Raw genomic sequence first — 25,955 nt, 5'->3', positions numbered from 1 at the left:
GAGGTCAATGAAATATGATGAGAGAAAGAGAGATTAGTATCAAAGTAGAGACCAGGATTATGGTCCTTAGGTGAGAATGGGAATTTAGATGGGTAAAAAAATATAAAAGAAGGTGGAAGATGGAGAGAAAGAGTATTAGCAGGAACAAAATATTACTTCAGTCTTCCCGGCATTAAGGGTAAGGCAGTGGGGACACATCCAAGATTTCATAGCAACTCAGCAAGCAGAAAGAGTGTGATGAATTTCAGGAGAAAAAGAAGAAAAGGAAAGAAAAAGTTGGGTGTCGTTACCATAGAAGTGGTGAGATAGCCCAAAGGAAGAAATAATGACCGCGAGATAAAATGCATAGAGAGAGAATAGAAAAGGGCCCAACACCAAACCTTGAGGCACCCCGTGGACAAGTGAAAATGGGTCAGAGGACTTACCAGCCAAGGAGACTGAAAACCTTCTCTTAGAAAGATAAGAGTGAAACCAACCTAGGACAGGGCCTGTTAGACCAAAAGACGAAAGTGAAGCCAGAAGTAACGAGTGATCAAGTATCGAAAGCAGCCAATAAGTCTAGAAGAATAAGAAAAGATGAGTGCTTAGAATATCGTACTGAAAGAAGAGAATTCAACACAGAAAGAAGAGCAGTTTCTGTGGAATGAAAAGTACAAAAATAGACTGAAATTGGGGGAGAATAGACAAATTAGAATTAATGCTCCTGGTTGTGTTCCTATACCCTTTGCAAACTAAAAGATACCCTTTACTGCCTGGCTCATTATAATAGATTTCCAGATGTGCTCTTTACCCTGACCAGAACTAGAAAAACAGACACCTAGATAGTCCAAGTACCAGATTCTCTCCAAAGGAATCCCGTTGATCACAAAAACTCTAGGTGTTCAACTGACCTTTCTCATCACCATATCTGATGACTTTGTTGTGTTCATTTTAAGTTTCCTGTTAGACATAAAGTTAGCATCTGCAATGCATTTGGCTTCTGTGCGAGGAGTACAACATAGTCAGCATAGGCCAGTAGGGGCAATCTCTCCGAGCACGGGGTTGCAGTTTCCAAAACGACTTGAAGCCCATTAGTATAGAGATTACATAAAATTGGGGCTAAAGCACAACCCTGATATAGACCTCTGTAAGTCTTAAAGGGGGCAGTCATTTCCCACCTGAATCATAGCATACAATGCATTTGGTGTTGGTATACAACAATATTATTAGTTTGTACAGACCTTGGGGGATTGCCATATTTGTTAGGATTCTCCAAGTTGTTCCCTATCCACCAAATTGAGAGCTGTTGAAAGGTCCATAAAGGCTAGATATATTGTGCTGTCATTACATAGCGTATATATTTAGAAGTTATCAGCATTGAGTTCAATACTTGGTTTTCCCTCCCCAGCTCTTCCCTATTCCACTTGCATATCTACCTATGGTATGTGTTAACCTGTTTGAACTTCTCACCCTAGCCCTATTATGCCGTTTGCAGTGGTGCGTTTATCTGAGTGTGAGTGTCATCATGCCAGGGGCCGTCAGTTCTTGTATCATATGTTTCCAGGCCATTAAATTCATGTTCTGCTCCTCCTGGCCCCAACGGGATGCTTCTTGCCACACAGCCGTTTTCAGCCCACACAGGTTCTTCTGTATTTATCCATGTGTACAACTTCACATTCACTTGGCTTCTCTTTGTCTGCCTCTTGCCTTTATATACAGGTTGACACTCTACTGGCTTCTCTTTGTCAGCCTTTTGACTTTGCCATTATGTGTTACACACCTCTTTGCCAGTCTTTGGCCTTGCAGCACTTTACCCATTCATAAGGTTCAATGTGTTGTGGTGCATGAGAAACCTGAGGGTATTCTCACTCCTAAACCCCCTGAATCCTCTTCTGAAGTGTCCAGGGAAAGGCCTTCGCTCTTGGATCCCGCCCTGGGGGTGAAGAAGCGAGGCAGGATTACCTGGGTGGAGGGTCCGTGAGATTGGGAGTGGGGTGCCCATAGGCGAGACATGGTATCCCCCTTTTCCCTCATTTTGACCAACCTAGCCCTCCCCAGACCTTTCTGGGCTACTGCAAAACCTCTCCCCTCATTTCCCACATGTCCCCTTAATCATAATCAGGCACACCTGAGTAAGGGTCGACACCTGCAACCTGTTAAGTGGTTGTAGGTGTATAAAATGAGGGTCAGAGCAGGGAGGCCTGCGCAGGGGAGACCAGTAGGGGACCCTTTCCATGTGGAGGCAGCAGTGGTGGGACTGGAGCAGAAGCAAGTACGCCGGCAGATACCCCAGGAAACTTGTGGAGCCCAAGACAAGAGGGCTGTGCCGTTGCCACAGGTGTGGGAGCCTCCAGGACAAAAAGCCAGCAGCAGGAGCTGCAGGCGAATTAGGGACAAAGGGGACGCTGTCTGCGTCCGGATTGTCGGCATACAGAGGAAAAGGCCCGGCAGGCAAGCAGGGCTCGAAACAGATGGCCCGCTGGCATCGCAAGCAGAAAGGAAGCTACGGAGGCCATCGGAAGGAGACGTAAACACTGAACTGAATAGAATTGTGAAATTAAGCATAACAAATGCATCGTAAATGACGAACTGAATAAAATTATTGAATTGAACATAACCGATGCATATTGAATACTGAACTGAATGGAACCTTGAAGTTAGACATATTAAATACTGAATGCAATAAAACTTTACGGGCAAAGCAAACATCCAGGGACAAAGTTCCCACGTGAAAGCAAACTACTGAAAAGGGGGTGCAAGTGTGAAAACGTACCATTGAAAGGTGGGATATGAACAAGACCCGCACAAAGTGAACTTTTATGAGTGAATGCAGTGCAGAAAGGCCAAAGACTGGCAAGAGGTGTGTGACACGTGATAGCAGGACCAAGAGGTTGGCAAGGAGAAGCCAGAGAATTGTCAAATTGCACATAAAACCAAGAGGCTGAAGATGAATTAATTCAAGGTGACTTAGTGCACAGGGGCAAGTGCTGAAGAACCTGTGTGGGATGTAGAGCCTATGGAATATGGTTGCGCGACCTTGGTGGGTGGAACATGTGGTCCGACAACCAAACCAAGGAGAAGCATTGTAAGTGAGCTGGGGAAGCAAACCAGAAGAAGGGTCAGGCTGACATTGACTTTTGTTGCACTTTTGAAAAGACTGAAACAAGTATAAGTGGCAGAGTTAAAAGTCTTGGGGAAGGGAACCCTGAGATTTGAAGAACTACAGGTGCCGTCTTGAGAACAGAGCCTCAAGACCTTTTTGTTTTTGAACTGTGTTGCTTGTTGGAACTTGGGGAAGGGAACCCCGAGGATTGTTTGGAACTGTATTGCCTTGAACGTGAGATAGGTAATCTTGAGACTTTTGTGGAACTTACTTCCATTTAGGGAAGGAGGAGCTGAGAGAGAGCTGGGAGCTGTAAGAAGCTCTGAACTTTGAGTTGAACACCATTTGTTTTGTTATTAACATCCCTACACATTGGTTAGCTTTAGATGTGAGGGCAAGCATAGGAATTGGATACAGACAGTCTTTTAAGTTGAACTCTTTGACTTAGACTTTCCTTGGTTTTGTTCGGGTTTTGTTATTAGGGAAAGTTAGGCTAATAAATATCTTTTGTTTGAACTTTAAGACAGTTGTCTGTGTCCTGCATCATGATGCCGTCACAGGTGGTCTGGTTCATGCCCCACCTTTCTGTTACACTCTTTCACACTTGTGCTCCTATGTAGGTTGCTTTCAATTGGGCACTTTCCCTTTCGTCTTTCATCCGTTATAAGCGTTGCCCATATTCAATATGCATAACTTGGTTTCATTTCCAGTTTTCATTCAGTTCGGTATTCGATATATATAGCTCAGCGTTGTTTCAAGTTTTCATTCGGTTAGGGATTCAATATGCATATTTTAGCTTTATTTTGAGTTGTCATTCAGTTCGGCGTTCGATATGCATATTTTAGCTTTGCTTCGAGTTTTCCTTCCGTTCGGCATTCAATAAGCAATATACGGCCAATTGTTACCTATGCACATCCTTCTCCAGGTTCCCCGGCTTCAAGAGACTGACACTCACCGGTTCTCGGTGTCCTCACCGGCGGCTTCTACTGCCTTCATTCTGCTTCTCCGGTTGGTGGGCCATCCTCTGTAAGGCCCTATCACAATCCAGGTGTTTGTCTGCACACACCGGTGGCTTTGCTTTTCCCACACGAACAGCGTCCCTTCTTCTTTCCTGCTTAGCTGCAGGATCAGCAACATGTTTCCCAACTCTGAGGCCCCCACATCCGTGGAAGCCTAACGGCTTAACTTGCCTTGGGCTCCACAGGTCCTCTGGGGATCGGCTGGCTTCCTCGCAGGCCCCACCACCACTGCCTCCTCTCATCATGGGACCCCTGCTGGTCTCTCTCACACAGGTCTCCCTGTTGTTCTTGCTGCTATTTCACGGGTCTCCCTTTCTATACCAGCAACCACTTGACGGGTTGCTGGTGTGGACTCATAATTAGACTTACCTGACCATAGTTAAAGTGACATGCCTGACCCTCACAGCCCTTTGCAGGCATCTTTCTTGTCCCAATACCAAAGTGGTGAAATTAAGTTTGAGTGTTCAATACTCTTAGTTGCCTCTTTCTCGTCCCAGTACTTTTATATTTCAAATGTGGGGACATGAGGAGAGATGTTTTACAGTAGCTTATAAAGGACAAGGGAGGGGTAGGTTGGTTGTGAAAAGGGAAAGGAGGATACCATGTCTCACCTGTGGGCACCCCACTCCCAATCCCAAGGACCCTCACCCAGGTGATCCTGCCTCGCTTCTCCAACCCCAGGGTCAGGATCCAAAAGGAATGGCCTTTCCCTGGCTACCTGAGAAGAGGATCCAGGGGGAGTAGGAGTGAGAATACCCTCAGGTTTCTCACACCACACATTCACATTAGGCCTGAATAGGTCCCACAGGACAAAATCTAGGCCAGGGGACCTAGTTTGTCGTTGTGATGGCATTGCTACATCAGCATAAGAAAAAGGGATCCTATTGTCAACTAAGGCCTTTGTCATATCAAGAGGGGTTGTAAGCTACATCCGGGTCATTTGATAAGATGTCACTATAGCAAGTTTCCCAGTGGGCTACATTAACACTGGGCTTGCTCAAGTGAAAGCTATGTGGGTTTAACACCTTAGCCACCACCTTCCAAAATCCCCCGACATGCTTATTATAAACATCCTCTTTTGGTTCCTCCCATACTACCTGGGCTGACTCTTTTGTCTTAAGAGTTTGACCCCTCAATACTCCTTCCTTTTACTTACATTCAATATATTATCTCTATGTTTCACCCAAAGAGCCTCCCATAATGTTTTCCTGGCCTCCCTGCATGTAGTATCAAACCAGCCTATAATTGAGTTGTCCCACAGTCCTCCAGCCTTTTTTATCCGAAATTAAACTAATTAGTTCCTCATATGCTAACATCACCTCATGTGGTTGCATAGTGTCGTCCAACCACTTATGGATCACCTTTGAGGTCTCCCTCAGATCAGAGTCATACAGACGCTTGATGTCAACCTTGTCCCAGAAAATCTGTTTAGGATGGGTCACCTTCCCAATGGTGTACCCTCGACTTCCTTTAGTTTCTAGACAGTTTCTAGACGGTATTATAGGAGTAGGGGATAATGATCACTATCCTTACAGTTAATAACCACCATATCTTTTAACCTGTCCCACTGATTGACCTTAATTACAAAATAATCAATCAATGAAGAACTATTTTATTCAATTACTAGCAAAAAGTACCCATGCTCTGCACAGGTTATGTAGACAGACATGATAACACCTAAGAAATGGTTGGGGTTTTGGTTGTGCCAACTTTTTTAGGCCTATGCCCAAAAAATAGAAATGTAAATACTCTGGTGTCGCACCGGCATAAGGAAAAGAAGAGGCAAAGACCCCTACCTCTATTTAGTAGACAAATAAACAGTTTCCTCACCCAGATAATGTGCACCACACACTTAGTTTTGTTTCATCAACCATAGTGTTGTTTTTTTAATCATAACACACACGAATTTGGTCACAGAAAAAATGACCTTTGAAATGATCCAAAACAAAAATGCCCTTTGGAGTACACGTGTTTCGGCTCTGTAATGTGCTTTTTTCAAATCAGGGCAAGTTCTCATCCATGTGCGTGCAGCCTTCACTTGCGACATATTGTTTCTATTTAAAACTTTAACACACACTGGTCTCTCAGGTCGCTTCCCAACTCACCGGCTCTGTGCTCTTTTTCTGGGTTTTGCAATTTTTTAATTCACGACTCAAGGTTAGTAACACAAGCTTGGCCTTGCCTCCCCAACTCTGCCGTTCACTGGGAGAGTCTCTGACATCCTTGAAACCCCAATGCAGTCTTCACTTGTGAGATCTGGCCTTCTCCGCGTGTCTTTCACGGGCTGTCGGAGGCATCGACCTCTAGTAGGGAACTCTCAGGATTTTCTACCCAAAGCTCTCATCCCTTGGTTCGTTGCTCTGCTCAGGCAGGTTTGCCTTTGTCCTGGAAGTTCTGCTCGTACTCGTGTTCCACCTTGCTCAGAGTGTGTCTTTAGATGTTGCCTATTATCCGTGTGAGGAGAGCTAACTGGTATCAGGTATATGCAATTGAAGTTAAGTGTCTGACTTTGTCTGACCCGATTAACGGGACATGTCTGGTACAATATATGAGAGTTAGTTGTGTTACTCTCAGTCACCCTCTCCCTCGGACCAGTGTTTGTGTAAAAAAGGGGGGTGGGTTGGGACCTCAGAGTATCCTAGAAAATAGCATGGAGTAGATTAACAAAAAAGGGGGGGAATACCGCATCTCACCATCGGCTGCCTCACCCCCACTCCCCGAAGACCCCTCAACTAGGTGATCCGCACTGGTCCATGCCCAGGGTCTGGATCCAAAAGCGATGGCTGGCCCGTGGCCACCTGAGAGAGAGATTTCTGGGCACTATTGGGTGAGACGCCCTCTGGTTTCTCACAGAGCACTTCATCTTATCCACCTGTTTTAACCTAAAGTGAGGGCCTTTTTTTGTAAGGCTTCTCTGTAGGGTTTATGACTTATATGCGAGGGGTGGGCACCGCTTTATATGCTTTAATTTCTCATTCAATCTTTCTTCATATACTTGGGGCACACCTCGAGACCTTGGCACAAGGTTAAAAATTTGAAATAGAAGAAGAATCAGAACTGAATCTGATCCTAGGTGTGCTCACTCCCAGCTCTCCTGTTGGAGTTGCTCGAATTGTAAATAATTACAGTAGTGTTCACTTTAAAAAAGAAACACTCGATTCTCAATTTGTGTAAAATTATGAAGAATCTTGTCTTCCACTTTATTACTGAGGCTTAGGCGTCCCTTTTTCGCATAGCACCAACAAGTTTGTTTGCCAATGCATTTCGGACTAGTGTCCGTCTTCAGGGCTCTTAGGCACTATAGTCATCACATTGTGTTATCAAATAGAAATCAGAACTTTTAATCAAATCATTCACATTTTTTTACCAATAGTAATACCCAAAAAGAAAAACATTCCCCCATGTTTGAGAATCACAATTGCATTTAAGCAAAATCAATATGCAAAAACCAACATGCAAAAACCAACATTCAAGTAATGTAATCACATACCGTTTTCAGTCGGTATCCAGATTATTCAGATTCAAGGAAATAGACCAACACACATAAATAAAGATAAATACTAGTGAGCTCAGTGGTAGAACAAAATGCAATATTGTCTAAGTACTCATAATACGTGTGCTGTGTACCTGTCTTACAAAGGGGCACTATTTGTGTCCTGTTTGGTGTCACTCCGCTAAACCTCCATATGCTCTAACCTCCGTGGCAACCTGTTAGTAAAATCAGACATATACAATTATGTTCGTCTGGTCTGCATGTTTATTAATCTGCTGCCCTCTTTTAGCAGTCCTGTTCGCTTACCTGCGTCGCCCGCTCCCATCCGCGGCGCTCCTTGCTGCGAAAAACCAGCGTCTCCAGTGGACGCTGGTTTTCAAGTTTTTTTATCTGTCTGTAGTTGCTTAGCAACCCGTGCATGCGCAGGTCGTTCAGGAAATGTTACTTTCACTTTCCTACGACCGCCGCGCTATGGCGATGTACTCATCAGTGTTAAAACGCTGCTCTGCCAGTGAAACCACAGTGGTATGCCCTCCCTGTATGTATTATTAGGTGTTGTTAGCGAGTGTCTTGATCTATAAAACCTAGGTGACTGTATTTGGATATACTAAGAACAAAATTAAATTCAACCAAACGGCATGCAATATATGTCCATTGTGTCTTAGAACAAATCGCTGTGCATAAAACTAAACCAAATCATTAAATCTAGAGTACAAAATATGGAATGTGGCTTCCACTAAGTATTTTAACAGTCATTGTTACATGCTACGTATTTAACTACACCACATTGTTATTGTCACAAAATGTAAACATCTGTGTGTTAAGAGACAATCGAACTGGGAGGAGAATTGTGGCAGGAGCTTATGCCTCTGCCTTGGGTCCCGCTTGGACCAAAGTCCCAAACGGGAAGAACACCCCACAGTGTGTTCAAAACTCATGTGTAAAACATATAGCAATCAGTCTCTAAAACAATCAGTCTCTAAAAGACAAACATCCTTAGGTCTCCAGCGTTTCTCTTCTCCACGTCTCCACGTGTGTTCATACTATAGGAAGCATACATAGTTTATCTCTTTGTTGATCCCGCCTGGTTTTAATGAGTTCAATCTATCTATCCAGTAGGTCTCTCGATGATTAAGTCTCCTGGTCAGGTCCTCATGCTTATCTCTCGGCTTGACTACTTCTAGGACCTGAATCCTGATTTGGCTGATGTTATGTTTTTTCATTTCCCAGTGCCTCGCTACTGCAGAGTTCTTGTTATTTGTGCGTATACATGATCTGTGTTCATTTCATCAGATCCTGCCTTGTTGTTGATTGTCCAACGTAGTAAATACCACGGGCATTTAATGGTATATATTATATTGATAGTGTTACACGTTGCATAGCTCCTTAATTGGATCTTCTCTCCTGTACGGGGGTGATTGATAGTATTTCCCTTGATGATAAAGCTGCAGTTGCTGCAGTGTAGACACGGGTAAGTGCCCGTCCTCTGTGTTATCGATGGTTCAGCTGTTGGTCTTGTTTTCACTAATCTATCTCTAAGATTTCTGCTCCTTTTATACGCAAAAATGGGGTTGTCCTTGAATAAATGTTCACAGTGTGGAGGCACACAATTGAAATGTCTTTTGAAGATCTAGAATCATTAACGGATGTGAGAGCTGAAACTTTAGGTTTCACAGAAGATGAGGCAGAAGCAATCCTAACGTAAATAAGTGATTCTTTATGGTCTAACAAAAAGGATAATGCCACTGATTCAGCTAAGAGAATTAAGCAGTTGGAATACCTAATCCGCAAAGAAATAAACCGCAAATTACATGCTGTGACATTGGAACGGTATTATAAGAATCAAAGGATCCCACGTGGGTTAAGGATACATTTAAGACCGACACTATGTAAAGAAAACAAAGAATTAATTCGCAAATAGGAGGCAATCCTGAATAAATGCACCTTGGATCTAATCTTATTGACGATACAAGAATTAACCAAGAATGTAACAACTGTAAATATGGAGATAGAGGAAATTGAGAAGGTCCGAGAGATGAGCATGAGGACCTGACCAGGAGACTTAATCAACGAGAGACCTACTGGATAGAATGGACTCATTAAAACCAGGCGGGATCAACAAAGAGATAAACTATGTATGCTTCCTATTGTATGAACACACGTGGGAAAGAGAAATGCTGGAGACCTAAGGATGTTTCTCTTTTAGAGATCGATTGTTTTAGAGACTGGTTGCTATATGTTTTACACATGAGTTTTGAACACACTGTGGGGTGGTCTTCCCGTTTGGGACGTTTGTCCAAGCGGGACCCAAGGCAGAGGCATAAGCTCCTGCCACAACTCACCTCCCAGTTCAATTGTCTCTTAACACACAGACGTTTACATATTGTGACAATAACAATGTGGTGTAGTTAAATACGTAGCATGTTACAATGACTGTTAAAATACTTAGTGGAAGCCACATTCAATATTTTGTACTCTAGATTTAATTATTTGATTTAGTTTTATGCACAATGATTTGTTCTAAGACACAATGGACATATATTGTATGCCGTTTGGTTGAATTTAATTTTGTTCTTAGTATATCCAAATACAGTCACCTAGGTTTTATAGATCTAGACACTTGTTAACAACACCCAATAATACATACAGGTAGGGCATACCACTGTGGTTTCACTGGCAGAGCAGCATTTTAACACTGATGATTACATCTTCGTAGCGCGGCGGTCATAGGGAAGTGAAAGTAACATTTCCTGAACGACCTGCGCATGCGCAGGTTGCTTAGCAACTACAGACAGACAACAAACTAGAAAACAAGCGTCCGCTGGAGACGCTGGTTTTTCACAGCGAGGAGCGCCGCGGATGGGAGCGGGCGACGCAGGTAAGCGAACAGGACTGCTAAAAGAAGGCAGCAGATTAATAAACACGTGGACCAGACGAACATAATTTTATATGTCTGATTTTACTAACAGGTTGCCATAGAGGTTAGAGCATATGGAGGTTTAGCTGAGTGACACCAAAATGGACACAATTAGTGCCCCTTTGGAAGACAGGTACACAGCACACGTATTATGAGTACTTAAAACAGTATTGCATTTTGGTTTACCACTGAGCTCACTAGTATTTATCTTTATTTATGTGTGTTGGTCTATTTCCTTGGATCTGAATAATCTGGATACCCACTGGAAATGGTATGTGATTACATTCATTGAATGTTGGTTTTTGCATGTTGGTTTTTGTATATTGATTTTGCTTAAATGCAATTGTGATTTTCAAACATGGGGGAATGTTATTTTTTTGGGGTATTACTATTGGTAAAAAATGTGAATGATTTGATTAAAACTTCCAATTTCTATTTGATAACACAATGTGATGACTATAGTGTCTAAGAGCCCTGAAGACGGACACTAGTCCGAAATGCATTGGCAAACAAACTTGTTGGTGCTATGCGAAAAAGGGACGCCTAAGCCTCAGTAATAAAGTGGAAGACAAGATTCTTCATAATTTTACACAAATTGAGAATCGAGTGTTTATTTTAAAGTGAACACTACTGTAATTATTTACAATTCGAGCAACTCCAACAGGAGAGCTGGGAGTGAGTACACCTAGGATCAGATTCAGCTCTGGTTCTTCTTCTATTTCTCTGTATGATTGCCACTCTGGTGGAGTGAGGTAATAGGACTTTTAATATGTTCTGAGTGGTGTTAGCCTGCAGTAAAAACAATTCCAGATAACGAGCTGCATAATCTGCAATGGCTTACATATATGAGATCTCTTAGATCGTCTCTGTCCTAATGTTTTTTACGATATACAAATAATATTCAGCGGTTATACACATGCTTATGGAATGTCCTTATCGCTGGTCTTGTTAAAAGTCTCCTGTGTTTGACAATACTGTTTTATAATGCTGTACACTCCTGCCCAGTTGAATCGACTCAAGATGTGATTTCGCGTCTTGGACATTCCCAAATGTGAAGCTCAGCTGTAAAATGGGCATGGCTCAAATACATAAATGATTTTTGGAAGCGCTGTGGAACAAGTAATTGTAGGCAAGGTTGTATGTCCTCTTTTGGATCTGGTTCGACCCTACAGAACAAATCCCTCATCTCCGTAGAAAAGAATCTTTTTGTTGATGCTTAACTCAAAGATGGTGTTATGCCAGGAATTAAAAAATTCAAGATGTAAATTACTAACCATCCAGAAAACGTCTCTTGCCATCTCAATTATATACAGACAGCACACCTTTTATTACTCGCCAAGAATCAATTACTGCTTGCCAATGGCGAGTGACGAGTGAGGAGAGAGGGTGGAGTGAAAGAAGGATAAACAAGGTGTCATATTTTGATGATTTTGGAGAAGAGGGCAAGCTTATCAGTAGAGAGGATGACATTAAACATGTTTTGGGGAGAGCATGGCCTAGGTGGAGGGTGAGAGCAAGGGGAGTAGGCAGGAAAGGGATGGTTGAAGAGGGTAGCCAGTATAGCAATCAACCCAATAAAGGGGAGATCGATAGTGTGGGCAGCTTGGGAGAGAGATGACTTGGAGAGAGGTTTTGACTTGGACCACATAGGATATCGTGAAGTACAGTTTGAATTAATTTTCTTTTGGAGATGGGTAAGGTGGGAGATTGGAAGGGAAAGTAAGATGGTGAAGTCAGTGGTCAACAGAGAGAGTGGAGGATAGGAAATGGAATCAAGTATGTAGCCGTGGACATGAGTGGGAAGGTTATGAAGGGTGACTAGAGAGAGCAGAGGCATCTGTTATTGATGGGGCTTGGCCATTTTGGGGAGGTTGGAGACTCCCGTTAGGACGGTGGGGAAATCAGCCAGGAGAGATTCAGTTAATGATTTGAGATCAGCTAAAAGCTTGCCAGGTGGGTATTGAGGGGGCAAGAATGTTGGACAGAGAGGTGTTTGAAGTAGGAGGGAGCACAGTTGGATGGGGGAAGAGGGGCCGATTATGTGTCTTTGCTAATCATCCAGCCAACATCACTACCTTCATATCAGGTAAGTACAATGAAAGAAGGTAGCAAAGTCAGTGTAAAGGCAGCCAGAGTGGCAGTGCCCACAGAGGGAATGCGTGTTTCAATGTCGGCCATTACAGAAAGTTTGCAGGCGATGGGAGTCAATCCACTCCGCCAAAGTGGATTGAGCAATCTAGAGGCCTAGAGTGAATTCATTTGGGGAGCGGGAGGTGGGGTTACATAGGGTTGGATTAGATAAAGTTGGAAGTGTTTGAAAGAGGGATTGTGGCTGTATGTGGAGGCCCCATGAAAGGGGAAAAGAAAGGACTATGAGGATTGGCAGGAGCTTGATAAGAGGAGCAAGAGGCTTATGGGCGTATGGGGAGAGGGCTTTCTGAGTGAGTCGAAGGAATTGTCAGGTGGGTGTGGAGTCTATCAGGATTATGGGTTGTAGACCTTGGTCTTTTCTTCCCCAAACAGAGATGTAGCCCTAGTTAAGACACCATTGCCTGGGCATGCCCGACGAATGACGTATGGGAGCAACTAGACCCCTAGAGACCAACTGTAAATATAACTGGGTAGGCTGGTAGCGAACAGCAGTACAAATTATTAGTGGGGTCGTCAGTGGTAGAGACTAGCAGTACAAATTATTAGTGGGGTTGTGAGTGACTGATCTCACTAACAGTATGGTTGGCATCCAAGTGGAGAGGTGATTGAGGGAGCTTGTTGCGTGGGTGGTGGGGTGAAGAATAAAGGAAATGTGGTATGGTGGTAATCAGACAAAGGAGGGACAGAAGAGGTGATTGAGGCAGCTTGTTGCGTAGGTGGTGGGGTGAAGAATAAAGGAACTGTGGTATGGTGATAGTCAGACAAAGGAGGGACAGAATGAGCCCCTTCGGCCATCCCTGCTCGAAACAGTGCCAAAAAGAACTTGACCTTTGCTTAGATGCCTTTTGCTGTGGACACCCAGCGATAAGAGGTCTATGACTAGAGGTTTTAGTAGATGGTACATGACCACATAGGCCAATGAGAATGGTGCCCACACTTTTAATGGCTGTCTGTTGGTACATGGCCAGGCCAGGTAGGTGAGGTCTCAATGAGGACTCCAAGCACCTTGCTGGAACGAGATTGAAGACAATGGTGTGGCTACCAGAGTCGAGAAGTGAGGACTAGTAGCCTGGGTTCAGATGACTGAAAACAGTACACAAAGACCGACGCCATTGGTTAGTCCACTGCCCTACAATGATCAGTATCAGCCCAACATTAATTATGACGCACTGGCAAATAATGTGCCATTTAGTATCGCTGTTGTAACTATCCATTATTGAGTACAGTGCAAGCCAGCTTTTTGTGGAGGGTACTGCAGGGACAGCTCACCTATATTGAGTATAAACAGGATATCCCTTCGACTTTGGTTACAGTCGGTTTATGTGACATCATTGAGGGAGCAAGCGACGGGGCCGATATATCAGTCTGTGGTTGCTGGAAGTGATCTATTAAGCGGTGCCACGGAACACAGAAAAGGGGGCTCTGACATATAGGAGGACATTCCAGCTGATGCGAGCGAAGGACAGTGCTGTGTGCTGTTGTTCAGTTAATGATTTGAGATCAGCTAAAAGCTTGCCAGGTGGGTATTGAGGGGGCAAGAATGTTGGACAGAGAGGTGTTTGAAGTAGGAGGGAGCACAGTTGGATGGGGGAAGAGGGGCCGATTATGTGTCTTTGCTAATCATCCAGCCAACATCACTACCTTCATATCAGGTAAGTACAATGAAAGAAGGTAGCAAAGTCAGTGTAAAGGCAGCCAGAGTGGCAGTGCCCACAGAGGGAATGCGTGTTTCAATGTCGGCCATTACAGAAAGTTTGCAGGCGATGGGAGTCAATCCACTCCGCCAAAGTGGATTGAGCAATCTAGAGGCCTAGAGTGAATTCATTTGGGGAGCGGGAGGTGGGGTTACATAGGGTTGGATTAGATAAAGTTGGAAGTGTTTGAAAGAGGGATTGTGGCTGTATGTGGAGGCCCCATGAAAGGGGAAAAGAAAGGACTATGAGGATTGGCAGGAGCTTGATAAGAGGAGCAAGAGGCTTATGGGCGTATGGGGAGAGGGCTTTCTGAGTGAGTCGAAGGAATTGTCAGGTGGGTGTGGAGTCTATCAGGATTATGGGTTGTAGACCTTGGTCTTTTCTTCCCCAAACAGAGATGTAGCCCTAGTTAAGACACCATTGCCTGGGCATGCCCGACGAATGACGTATGGGAGCAACTAGACCCCTAGAGACCAACTGTAAATATAACTGGGTAGGCTGGTAGCGAACAGCAGTACAAATTATTAGTGGGGTCGTCAGTGGTAGAGACTAGCAGTACAAATTATTAGTGGGGTTGTGAGTGACTGATCTCACTAACAGTATGGTTGGCATCCAAGTGGAGAGGTGATTGAGGGAGCTTGTTGCGTGGGTGGTGGGGTGAAGAATAAAGGAAATGTGGTATGGTGGTAATCAGACAAAGGAGGGACAGAAGAGGTGATTGAGGCAGCTTGTTGCGTAGGTGGTGGGGTGAAGAATAAAGGAACTGTGGTATGGTGATAGTCAGACAAAGGAGGGACAGAATGAGCCCCTTCGGCCATCCCTGCTCGAAACAGTGCCAAAAAGAACTTGACCTTTGCTTAGATGCCTTTTGCTGTGGACACCCAGCGATAAGAGGTCTATGACTAGAGGTTTTAGTAGATGGTACATGACCACATAGGCCAATGAGAATGGTGCCCACACTTTTAATGGCTGTCTGTTGGTACATGGCCAGGCCAGGTAGGTGAGGTCTCAATGAGGACTCCAAGCACCTTGCTGGAACGAGATTGAAGACAATGGTGTGGCTACCAGAGTCGAGAAGTGAGGACTAGTAGCCTGGGTTCAGATGACTGAAAACAGTACACAAAGACCGACGCCATTGGTTAGTCCACTGCCCTACAATGATCAGTATCAGCCCAACATTAATTATGACGCACTGGCAAATAATGTGCCATTTAGTATCGCTGTTGTAACTATCCATTATTGAGTACAGTGCAAGCCAGCTTTTTGTGGAGGGTACTGCAGGGACAGCTCACCTATATTGAGTATAAACAGGATATCCCTTCGACTTTGGTTACAGTCGGTTTATGTGACATCATTGAGGGAGCAAGCGACGGGGCCGATATATCAGTCTGTGGTTGCTGGAAGTGATCTATTAAGCGGTGCCACGGAACACAGAAAAGGGGGCTCTGACATATAGGAGGACATTCCAGCTGATGCGAGCGAAGGACAGTGCTGTGTGCTGTTGTTCTACTATTTGGCAGTCACCAGAACTGTGAAGAACACCTTGTTGAAGTCTGAAACTGACTGTGAAGAGACTGAAGGGGAATGATCAAGCGTGAGCAGCTTCTAAATGTCGGTTACCAAAGAACGAAGTAAAGCCGAGGGGTAAGTGGAATTAACCTAACTTGAAGCCTGCTGGAAGAGTGATGCCTTTTTTACCCAAAATGTTGCTGCAAAATGCAGAAAGTGGGTTTGGGCGAGGAAATGTGCATTGGGCAGAGGGTGGGTGAGGTTGTGGTGCGAGAAATTTCCACCCACATTTTGTGGGCAAAAAAAATGTGTGGTAAATAATCTCTTGTAAAATAATGTGTGGTAAAAAACACACGGAACCGTAAAGCAAAAGTAGTGCTTGCCAAATAAAGGGCAGTTGGCATCTATGAAAAGGAGAGCTGCGAGGAGGTGCAGTCTGGCAGGAAACTCTGATTTTTTTTTTCCTGTATGCTGTGGAAGTCTGTCTGCAGTGTTTACTGCTACAAGGGCTTAAAAACCCATTTTGGCCGCGGAGCGGCCGCGGAGAGCTGCGAGGAGGTGCAGTCTGGCAGGAAACTCTGATTTTTTTTTTTCCTGTATGCTGTGGAAGTCTGTCTGCAGTGTTTACTGCTTCAAGGGCTTAAAAACCCATTTTGGCCGCGGAGCGGCCGCGGAGAGCTGCGAGGAGGTGCAGTCTGGCAGTCTGGCCGCTGGCCACTGGAGCACTAAATAAAGTCAACGTACAGCAACTTTGAAAAGGATTCAAACAAAGTGTTGGTACCCTTATTTAGGAATGGACCAAAAAACGGACCAAAAAGCGGGTACCCACCCTACCGCGCCTCCCCCACTACAACACATCTCAATCGACTCACTGTTGAAGAAACAAACAAAAAAATCATCTAGGGGAGAGTTTTGCGGCAGCATGGAGGACACCACTGGGGGTAACAACCCACTGCCAAAAGAATATAAAGAAACGGGCCGCGTGTTAAGGAGCAGCGCACAAAATACAAAAGAAACAGTGTTGAGTGAAACACGAAAAAAACCGTTAAATATAACAACTGAAACCGCAATCTCGAAAACCAGCACAGCCTCTCCTCCAATCCCCCCCCTCAGATCCCCCCACCAACACGACTCACCTTGGAGAGAGGAGATGAATTTGGAGTCTGGCTGCGAGGGACGTGAGCGGCCGCGGAGTTGGGAGAGACATGTACCCCAGTCTCGGTCTCTGCGAGGCGAAGCTGGCGATGATGAAGGGGAGGTTTTCGCAGAGAGACCGGGGCGGGTTCCGCCGTCTCCCGCACAGGAAGAACGGGGAAATGGTGAGGCGGGCAGCGGTAGTGATGTGAGAGACCGTTGTGGGGAAAGGGAGAGGGAGGGAGGAATCGAGACAAACCCGAAACGAGCGGCTCCAGGGCCCAGTGCGGAGCCCGCGGGGAGCGGAGCCAGCGAGTCCACCACTGTGCAGGGAGAGATGGTGCCTGCCGAGGGCGGGGCGAAGGAGTGCAAAGTCACAGATAGGAGCAAGGTGTCTGCACGAGTGGTTTTAGGGCTGAGCGCGGAACTCTTGGGGAACGGAGCCCGCGGGCCCGCCACTGTGCAGAAGAAGGTAGAGACACCACCAGAGGACTTGCTGAGAGGGCACAGAGAAACTGTTAGGGGAGAAGAGCCCGCACAAGCGGTTTTAGGGCTGAGCGTGGAGCTCTTGGGGAGCGGAGCCCACGGGCCTACCGCCGTGTGGATTGAGGAGACGCTACCTGGTGGTACACCGAAGAAGTGCAAAGCTACAAATGTAATGAGTACAAATGAAAACATACAAAAGAATATAAAGGGCTCGGCAGAGCCCACAGAGATCGAGGTGATAAAGATAAATAAGAGACCAGATCCACAAGATCTTCAAACATGCGAAAGCAACCTTCATCCAGTGACAGTGAGATCTGACCTGCCCAGCCCGGAATGGAATCAATCAGAGCTTAGAGATGCTAGCTGTCAGAACATTACCCTATCATACTCAGATGAATTGGAAGGAGATGACATGGACGAAGTAAACATCCTGAGAGAACATAACTGGGCAAAAACACATACTTATCTACAACTAGAGAAGCAAGAAGAAGAGTCTCATCAATCAGCAACAAAACAGTTACTTGAGGACAATCTAAGAAGAAAAGAAACACAAATACTTTCTAGTCATAAAGAAAATGAGCTTTTAATGGAACAACAAACAAAAAGCTTAGGAGGGGAAAGATACAATCCCACTGAGGCATCGACTCCGAAAAATAGATTCCCACCAAAGCCGCAAACGAAAAAAATGGGAAAACCGCTAACACCGTCTAACAACCCGATTGGAAGATTCTTTGAAAAACTGGGGAAGCCTCCGATTGTAAATCGTTTTGAGCTTTCCGATTTAGAAATTTTGGCAGGAATTCCACCATCCCCCCAAAAAAATAAAATAAACCCACTGAAGACAGAAAAATCGACAGAGGGAGGAGTCTTACTATCACACATACGTTGGCACCCAAGCCAACCTCCTGTATGCCAAAGGACAGAAACAACTAAAACGGGCATAGACAAGACAACTACAGAGAACAGACCTCAGGAGCACGAGGAAGATAAAAACAAATCAAGACTGAAACTAATAACGTCAGAAAAGGACATCGAAAAAAAACAGGAAGTCATATCAAACTCTATTCAGACAGAAGGAAACAATAAAGCCAGGGAATCACCAGAGGTAACAAATAACAAAAAACAAAAATTGGGATACATACAGCCAGACAAACCAGTGGAAAAAACCATTGAGATTATACACAACGAAAACAAAAACAAGAAAGAGGACAAGAAAGTGGATGACTTGGTCAAACCAAAATCAAGCCATATGTGGAATCCAGAAGAAATAAAATTGGCAGAGGCAATATTGAACTATAAAAAAATGCTAAAACAAAGAGAGAATACTATAGGTGAGAAGTGCTCGCCGCAACATAAAAAATTAGACATCTCGACAGATGCCTTACGAGTTCTATTATCCACACCACATAAAGCGAAAAACGAAACTGGAACTCCATTGAAAAAAAAAGAAGAAAAAAAATCACCAGTCAAAAACTTGGACATTTTACCTGTAATGTCAGCTATGACCATTGCTCTGGCACCCTTTGGGAAACTGTACGAAACAATAAATGAAACACTTAAAGAGCACACTTCAGTACTAGCAGCATGCAACATGAAGCTAATTCATTTGGAAGGATACATAACAACGTTAGAGACCTGGAAGGCCTCCACAAAGGAACAAGGCACCATGACGGATAAAATTGAGGTGTTCCAGTTCAAAAAACAAGCAGTATCCTCTTACTCTCAAACTAACCAGAGGGAGACCAGACAAAACAGCTACGAAGAGGAACTAATAGAAACCACAGCAGATACCAATTATGAACTGACACCAACTAAAGAAAACGACATGAAATTAAAGAAAACGGAAAAAAAACTAAAAGAGGGACACAAAGAAATTCAGCAAATGAGGGACCAAAATGAAATTACCCCGCAACCCCAGAGACAGAAGATCTCAAAAACCAGTTCAAGTCATAAAGATAAACTAAGCACTATAGGGTCAACAGTACAAGAGAAACAAACTACAGAAAAAAACGCAAATTTGAGCATTTCCAAATGGATAGCTGGCATAGCCCAAAAAACCAAAAATGTAGAAAGCGAACTACAAGAGACAAACATGAAAGCAAATCGCAAACGGGTGGAGGAGAGCTCGCCAAACTTGTTGGACCTGAGTACATATTCGATTGAAAACTCAGAACCAGAAATCCCTCGTCCAATTAATAAAAAAAGAAAGGTGTCATTTGCGGAAGACAGCATGCCAATAGTAGAACAAAGGGTCAAACACAAGCAGCTACAAGCAAAAGTATCTGGAAAAGAAATAAATAAAACGGACGACTTAAGCTATAGAAGAAGTCGGATAACCCCAGAAAGGAAAACGTTGTTCCGAGTGGCCAACACAAAGATAAACAAAATTGAACACGAAAAAGTCAGGGATTGCCCTGCACAGAACACAAAGGAAAAACATGTGAGAGAATGGGCCGGAAACACGTCCAATAGCGGAACACGTCACAAACAACACTCTCAATACTACAAAAATGCACGACAATACAAACCAGAAACTTCTCCTTATGGAAAAAGGATAAAAACACCAGAGAATCGAAATAAAAGAAGAGAAAAAACGGGCTCAAGTGAGAGACACTCAGAAAGAAATAAGAGATCAAACAGAAGGCCTTCGGCTTACCATACACAATCTAATCCCACCCGGACATCAACAATTTTTACTCATAAGAGTAACTCATCACGTACCTTGAAATTAGAAAAAAGTGACAAAAAGGGAGAAAAGCTTTTATTAAACAGGAGAGAAACCATGAGATTAATACAAAAAGTACCAAATGGAGACCAAATCAAAAGTGTCGACCTAAATATAGTGGAGTTCGCACATAAAGCTCGAACGGATAGTATCTTCCTCCACATCACATCTCATACAGTGAAGAAACTGCTGTTGTCCGTGGCAGGAGATTTAGCCAAAAGAGGGTATACCCTAAGAGAAACAACTGCAGAAGAAAGAGGGCACAGAAGAGAGGATGACCACGACACAAAAGAAAAACGTAAACATACGACAAACGCTAAAGAACCAGGGAAGACAACGCCTGTAACTGAAAGACGAACTAGAACAAAGAGAAAACACAACTACACACCGGAAAGAGAAGAGCAAAAGGAAGAAGATGAACGTCGAAAATCACGAAAGAGACAAGAGCAAAGAAAATTCTTCCTCTCAAGACAACTGGACACAAAACGATAAGAAACCACAAAGACTATCCCCAAGATACCCGAAAGGGCCGTTTCTGACACAGTCCCGCAGAGAAAAAGATAAACGTATCACATGTAGAAACATATCAACACAGATCCAGACGCAAGAAACAGAAAAAAACACCAATAAATGGGCATGGATTTCTACAGCACTAACAAAATATGTGAGGAAATAGCAATCAAATCGTCAATCTGACAATTGCGTTGGAGAGACGTTAAAGGAGTTACACGTGGCCCAAGAACCGGATCAAAACATTATTCTTGGCTCCTGGAATACAAGAGGCCACATTCACCTGACTCATCCAGGAGATGTCAACCTTGGTCTTTTCGACCTCATAACTTTGCAGGAGACCTGGTTGTTATCTCAACCGAGCCTGGATGGTTTTGAAGTATCACTCTCGCCGGCACAAAAAGGAACACGAGGACGTCCTACCTCAGGCTTGCTGACAGCTGTAAAAACTGGCGGAGTTCTTAGAATAGTTCATAACCTGATATCATCTCTGACAATTCAGGCGACATTGCTGGAATGGAATAAAGAGGACCCCCGGCAAAAAAAAAAACTAAAGCGAGATCTTATCCTGGTGCTAAACATCTACTGGAACCCGTCGATAACGAAGACAAAAAACTTTCTAAATAAGGTGGAGAAAATCCTTACAGATACAACAGAGATGTATGATATGGACCACATCTTGATATGTGGCGATTTAAACGCCTCTTGCCCGGTATCGGAGAAGGAAAGATCAACGTACAATATGAGCAACACTCAATCAACAACGAGAGGTGCGGCATGGGCCAAACTGATGGATTCCAGGGACTTGTACAATCTAAACTCCCTAGACTTAGCCAAATCCAGAATTCCAACATGGGAAAGTGCGGGTAAAAGAAGTACAATTGACCACATCTTTGCCTCTAAAGAGTTGTATCGCCTAATCACAAGCTTCAAGGTAGTGAAGACTACGGCCAGTGACCATAATTTACTAACCGTAATATGGCCAGCAAACAAAAAGATGTTGGTGACAATGTCGAAAAATCTGGAACTAAACCATCAAGGAAATCGATTAAAAATCACAACAGAAGGCATAACTTCGATCACGGAAGCCTATAATGGACAAGCGACCTTAAATACAGAGAAAGCAAGCTTGGATTATACGCCTCTCTTGATCCCTTATCTCCATCCACGACGTAAAAGAGTAGATGACAAAATTCATTTACATACTCACAATGAGGAATTGAGAACAAAGAAATCAAATCTAAGAAAGGCTATTCGGCTTGCACGAACAAATCCAACGCAAACAAATGTAGACCTGGCATGTAAAACTAAAAAGTTGTATAAATCCTGGCTACAAGCGACACGATGGAAACTATATCAGATGGACGCAGAGAATATGCTGAGAGCAGTTTGTAAAAAGAACTCAAGAGATTTTTGGACTATTATAAAACACAAAATCTCGCCCACGGACACAAGAATTACAAACAGTGTCGCAGAAGAAAAATGGAGTGACCACTTCACCGAGTTATACAATGACCCCACTCCAGGGGAAGTAACAACGATTATCCAAAAAGAGGCTAACTGGACAGAATGCTCAGAGAAGGACATTTTGTCTAAGATCAAGAAACTAAACAACTCCAGGGCCCCCGGACCTGACGGCATTTCCAACGCCATTCTGAAGCAGGATGCTGAAAATTGGGCCCCATTAATAGCAGAAATCTTTAGAAGATCTAGGATTTCGAGAACCATTCCGGAGACATGGAAGACTGCAAACATCGTCCCAATTTATAAGAAGGGCCCAAGGGACGATCCGAGAAACTATAGGCCAATTGCACTACTACATGTGCTTGGCAAACTTTACGGATCAATGTTGTTGGATGAACTGCAGACATGGCAAAAAGAGGCAAAAACAACTGACCCCTTTCAATCAGGATTCGAGAAGAACCTCGGTACGTCGGTAAATATTATGCTGATTAGCATACTAAAATCAAAGGTCTTCGAGGGGCAACCATCAACATTCATAGCGTCAATTGACCTGGTGCAAGCCTTTGATCGCGTGAACAGAAAAAAACTATGGAAAAAACTGGAGAAACAAAAATGTCCATCAGCCATTCTCGCGCAAGTGAAAGCGCTATATAGCGGAACATCGATCAAAATTCGACTCAATGAAGCTGGCTTATTGTCGGAAAACATAAAAACAGACAGAGGCGTGAAACAAGGCTGCCCCCTGGCACCGGCACTATATAAGGCCTACATGGCCGACATCGCAGATCCCGAAAATGACACCAGATCATTTCCTCCTCAAATAGGCGACTCAAAAGTGACAAGATTGCTGTATGCAGACGACATCTTATTGCTAGATCAAACAGCAATCGGTCTACAGAGACAAATAGACAGCCTCACAGCCTATCTGACGAAAAATGACTTGGAACTTAATATATCTAAAACAAAAATCCTGATCTTAGAAAAACCAGCGAGAACAGAAAAAAGAAAGAAATGGTTCGCGAACTCGGAGCCATTAGAAATAGTGAAAAGCTGCACCTACCTAGGGGTAAAACTATCGTCGAGCAAAATTGAAATAACGATGCAAGAGCATCTTATCTCCAAAACAAAAACGCTAGCAGCCCAGGCAAGATCTCTGGACAGAAAATTTGGGAAATTTTCAATCCTCCCATTAATAAACTTTTACAGAGCAAAGGTCTGTCCAACTTTGACTTATGGAGCCGAGGCCATGCTATACCTGCCAAAGTCACTGTGGGCTAAATTAGAAGGTATATTTTGGCGGAGAGTACTACAACTTCCAAATTCCACTTCTGCGACAATCATTCGATGTGAATTGAGTCTCCAATCTTTAGAATCGTTGGTAATAAGAAACAGTCTCTTATTCCTGGGTAAAATCATAAGGCAGCCGCGGCCTAAAATACTGGAGATAATATATCAAGAGATGAAGAGTGGATCAAACCCAATGCTATCAAGTTGGTACAGCAGATTATTGGAACAAGCAGAAAAAATTGGATGTTCTGAATGGGAAATAGAAAGGATCCCGGGAAAAGTAAAGAAAAAACTGAAAACACAAGACTGGATTGAGACTTTAGATAAAACAGAAGAGCTCACAATCAATACACATCATACTATGAACACCCAAAAAGTAGACGAAGTCAGAAATTACCTAAAAAAGTTTCCAGACAAGCGACTGAGAACAACTTTCTTGAGAGCAAGGTTAAACTTATTGAAAACCAATGAGATCCTCTTTCGAAGAAAACAGTCGACAACTAAAAACTGTAGATATTGTGAGCAGAGGGAAAGTGAAACACTACGCCATCTTCTTATCCACTGCGCAGGAACGGCATCCATGCGAACTATTCATCTTAAACCACACAAAGTTCGGTACCAAACGGCAAGTGAAGAAACTTGGTGGAATATGCTAATGTGTGGCAATTCCACATCTTTGACGGTGGCCACAGCGACCTTCTTGGAAAAATTGAAACTGGACGAAAAAGAAATAACAACAGAAAGCTCTCAAACATCCCATTGACCAGAAAATCCCAGGATAGTCACAAAGGAAAACAGGAAGCAAGGACACAAAAATTTGGACAGAATTTGTAAAAATTGTAATACAATTATATACAAAAAAAAAAAAAAAAAGGATCACAGAGTTCACATTTTCATATCAAATTGCCATCATGAAACTTATTTACAGAGCTCTCAATTCTATGTCAAGACCCAGAGGCTCGGATTATGCTCAATTCTTTACTTCCCGAGCAGCCAAAACGAATTACTTTCACTTTAAGCAAATTGTCAAATAAACTACAACATCCATAAAAACATGAGAAATTTGAATTCGTTTAACATTCCACATGTTCTAAACAGTCCAATCATGTCCCTAAGTCCATTCTAAATACCACCGTCCTCCTTCCTTCTTCATCTTTCTTTGCTGCTCGTGCAGCTGAGCTAAGTGATTCTTACATTATTATTTCTGCTTTATGTGTGTGTGGAGTGGCTGCGCGTGTAGCGCAGGCGGCAAGCGCATTACGCAAGGCAGTTTTGGCGGAGCTTATCCGGAGGTTGGGGAGCGTGACATGGCTCGGGGGCTCCTGCGCCCTACGGGCAGGAGGAGGCAGTGCGATATGGAAGTTCGCGCTGGGACCCGAGGAGGTTCCAGCGCCATAGTGAGACTTCCCTGAGGGACTGTGTGCGGCTCAAGTGTGGCAGATATATATATAAACATAAACAATGAATTTTAATGGTCAAGCGACTCCGAGGGGGCACGGCAGATGAGTTCTGAACTCCGAGGCCCCAGTCACTGCACGCAACCTGCTGGTGGCAGAGGCGCACCGCAGGAGGATAATCAGCAGAGCCTGCAGAGAGAGCGATGTGCGCTAGACGGGCACAGTCCCAGGGGAAACTTTGAACAGCTCCAGAGGGCCCAGACCCAGGAGCAGCTCCTTATTGACGTGCACAGTCCGAGGAAAAACTGTATGTCAAGCTATCTGACCTGCCTAGCTACAAAGTAAAGCAAGGTCACGGGGACATCCCACGTATTCCGCATATATTTATAAGAGCCTGAAACAAGCATATCATGAGTAGACAATACTCAGAAGAGAACTCTGACGGCCCTCATGTAAGTGGCATCAGGATGACCCAGGCTGTTAAGAGAGCCATGAGTGCCTGTAGAAGCGCGGTGCACGAAGGCAGGGGCATTATGGAGCACCTTGTGGCCTCAGGGCATGGCAAAGTTGAGGAGAGAGGCTTGCAGAGGCAAATGGGGAAGAAAGAAGACCCACGGGACACATAGCGCCCAGACCCCGCCCCCCTGGGTTCACCACACAAGAGAAGGGGTTGCGAGAGGAAGACCAGGTCATGGGCTAAATATGGCTGAGATAGCTTGGAAGATATCTCTGAGGTCAGCTGCCTAAGCAGCGAGGAAGCAAAGGAAGGGAGCTCGCAAGAGTTGGAGGACTCCTCATTGAGTGGCGCCAGAAGGCACTAAGGCAAGAAGAGTAAGCCTACGGGCGAGGAGCCTCAGGGTGACAAATTCCTCTGAGTTGGACTCAACAGACAACATCACAGCCTACCTAAAGAGAAGGCTGAGGGCGCCTCTGAGTAAAGAGGCCAGAAATAAGAAGAGGGCAGAATGCCCCAGGCCCAGGGTTCCGGAGGGGATGGCAGAGACACCGGAATTGAAAACTGCATGCTGACCTTCATGGGAAAGTACGCAAGGACAGTAAAAAAGTCATTGATCAGTCCTGGAGGACG

Source organism: Ambystoma mexicanum, chromosome 11 (assembly GCF_040938575.1).
Source record: "Ambystoma mexicanum isolate Mex_15411 chromosome 11, UKY_AmexF1_1, whole genome shotgun sequence".
Taxonomy (NCBI): domain Eukaryota; kingdom Metazoa; phylum Chordata; class Amphibia; order Caudata; family Ambystomatidae; genus Ambystoma; species Ambystoma mexicanum.
The sequence above is the reverse complement of the archived record's forward strand: the minus strand, read 5'-3'. Positions refer to the sequence as shown.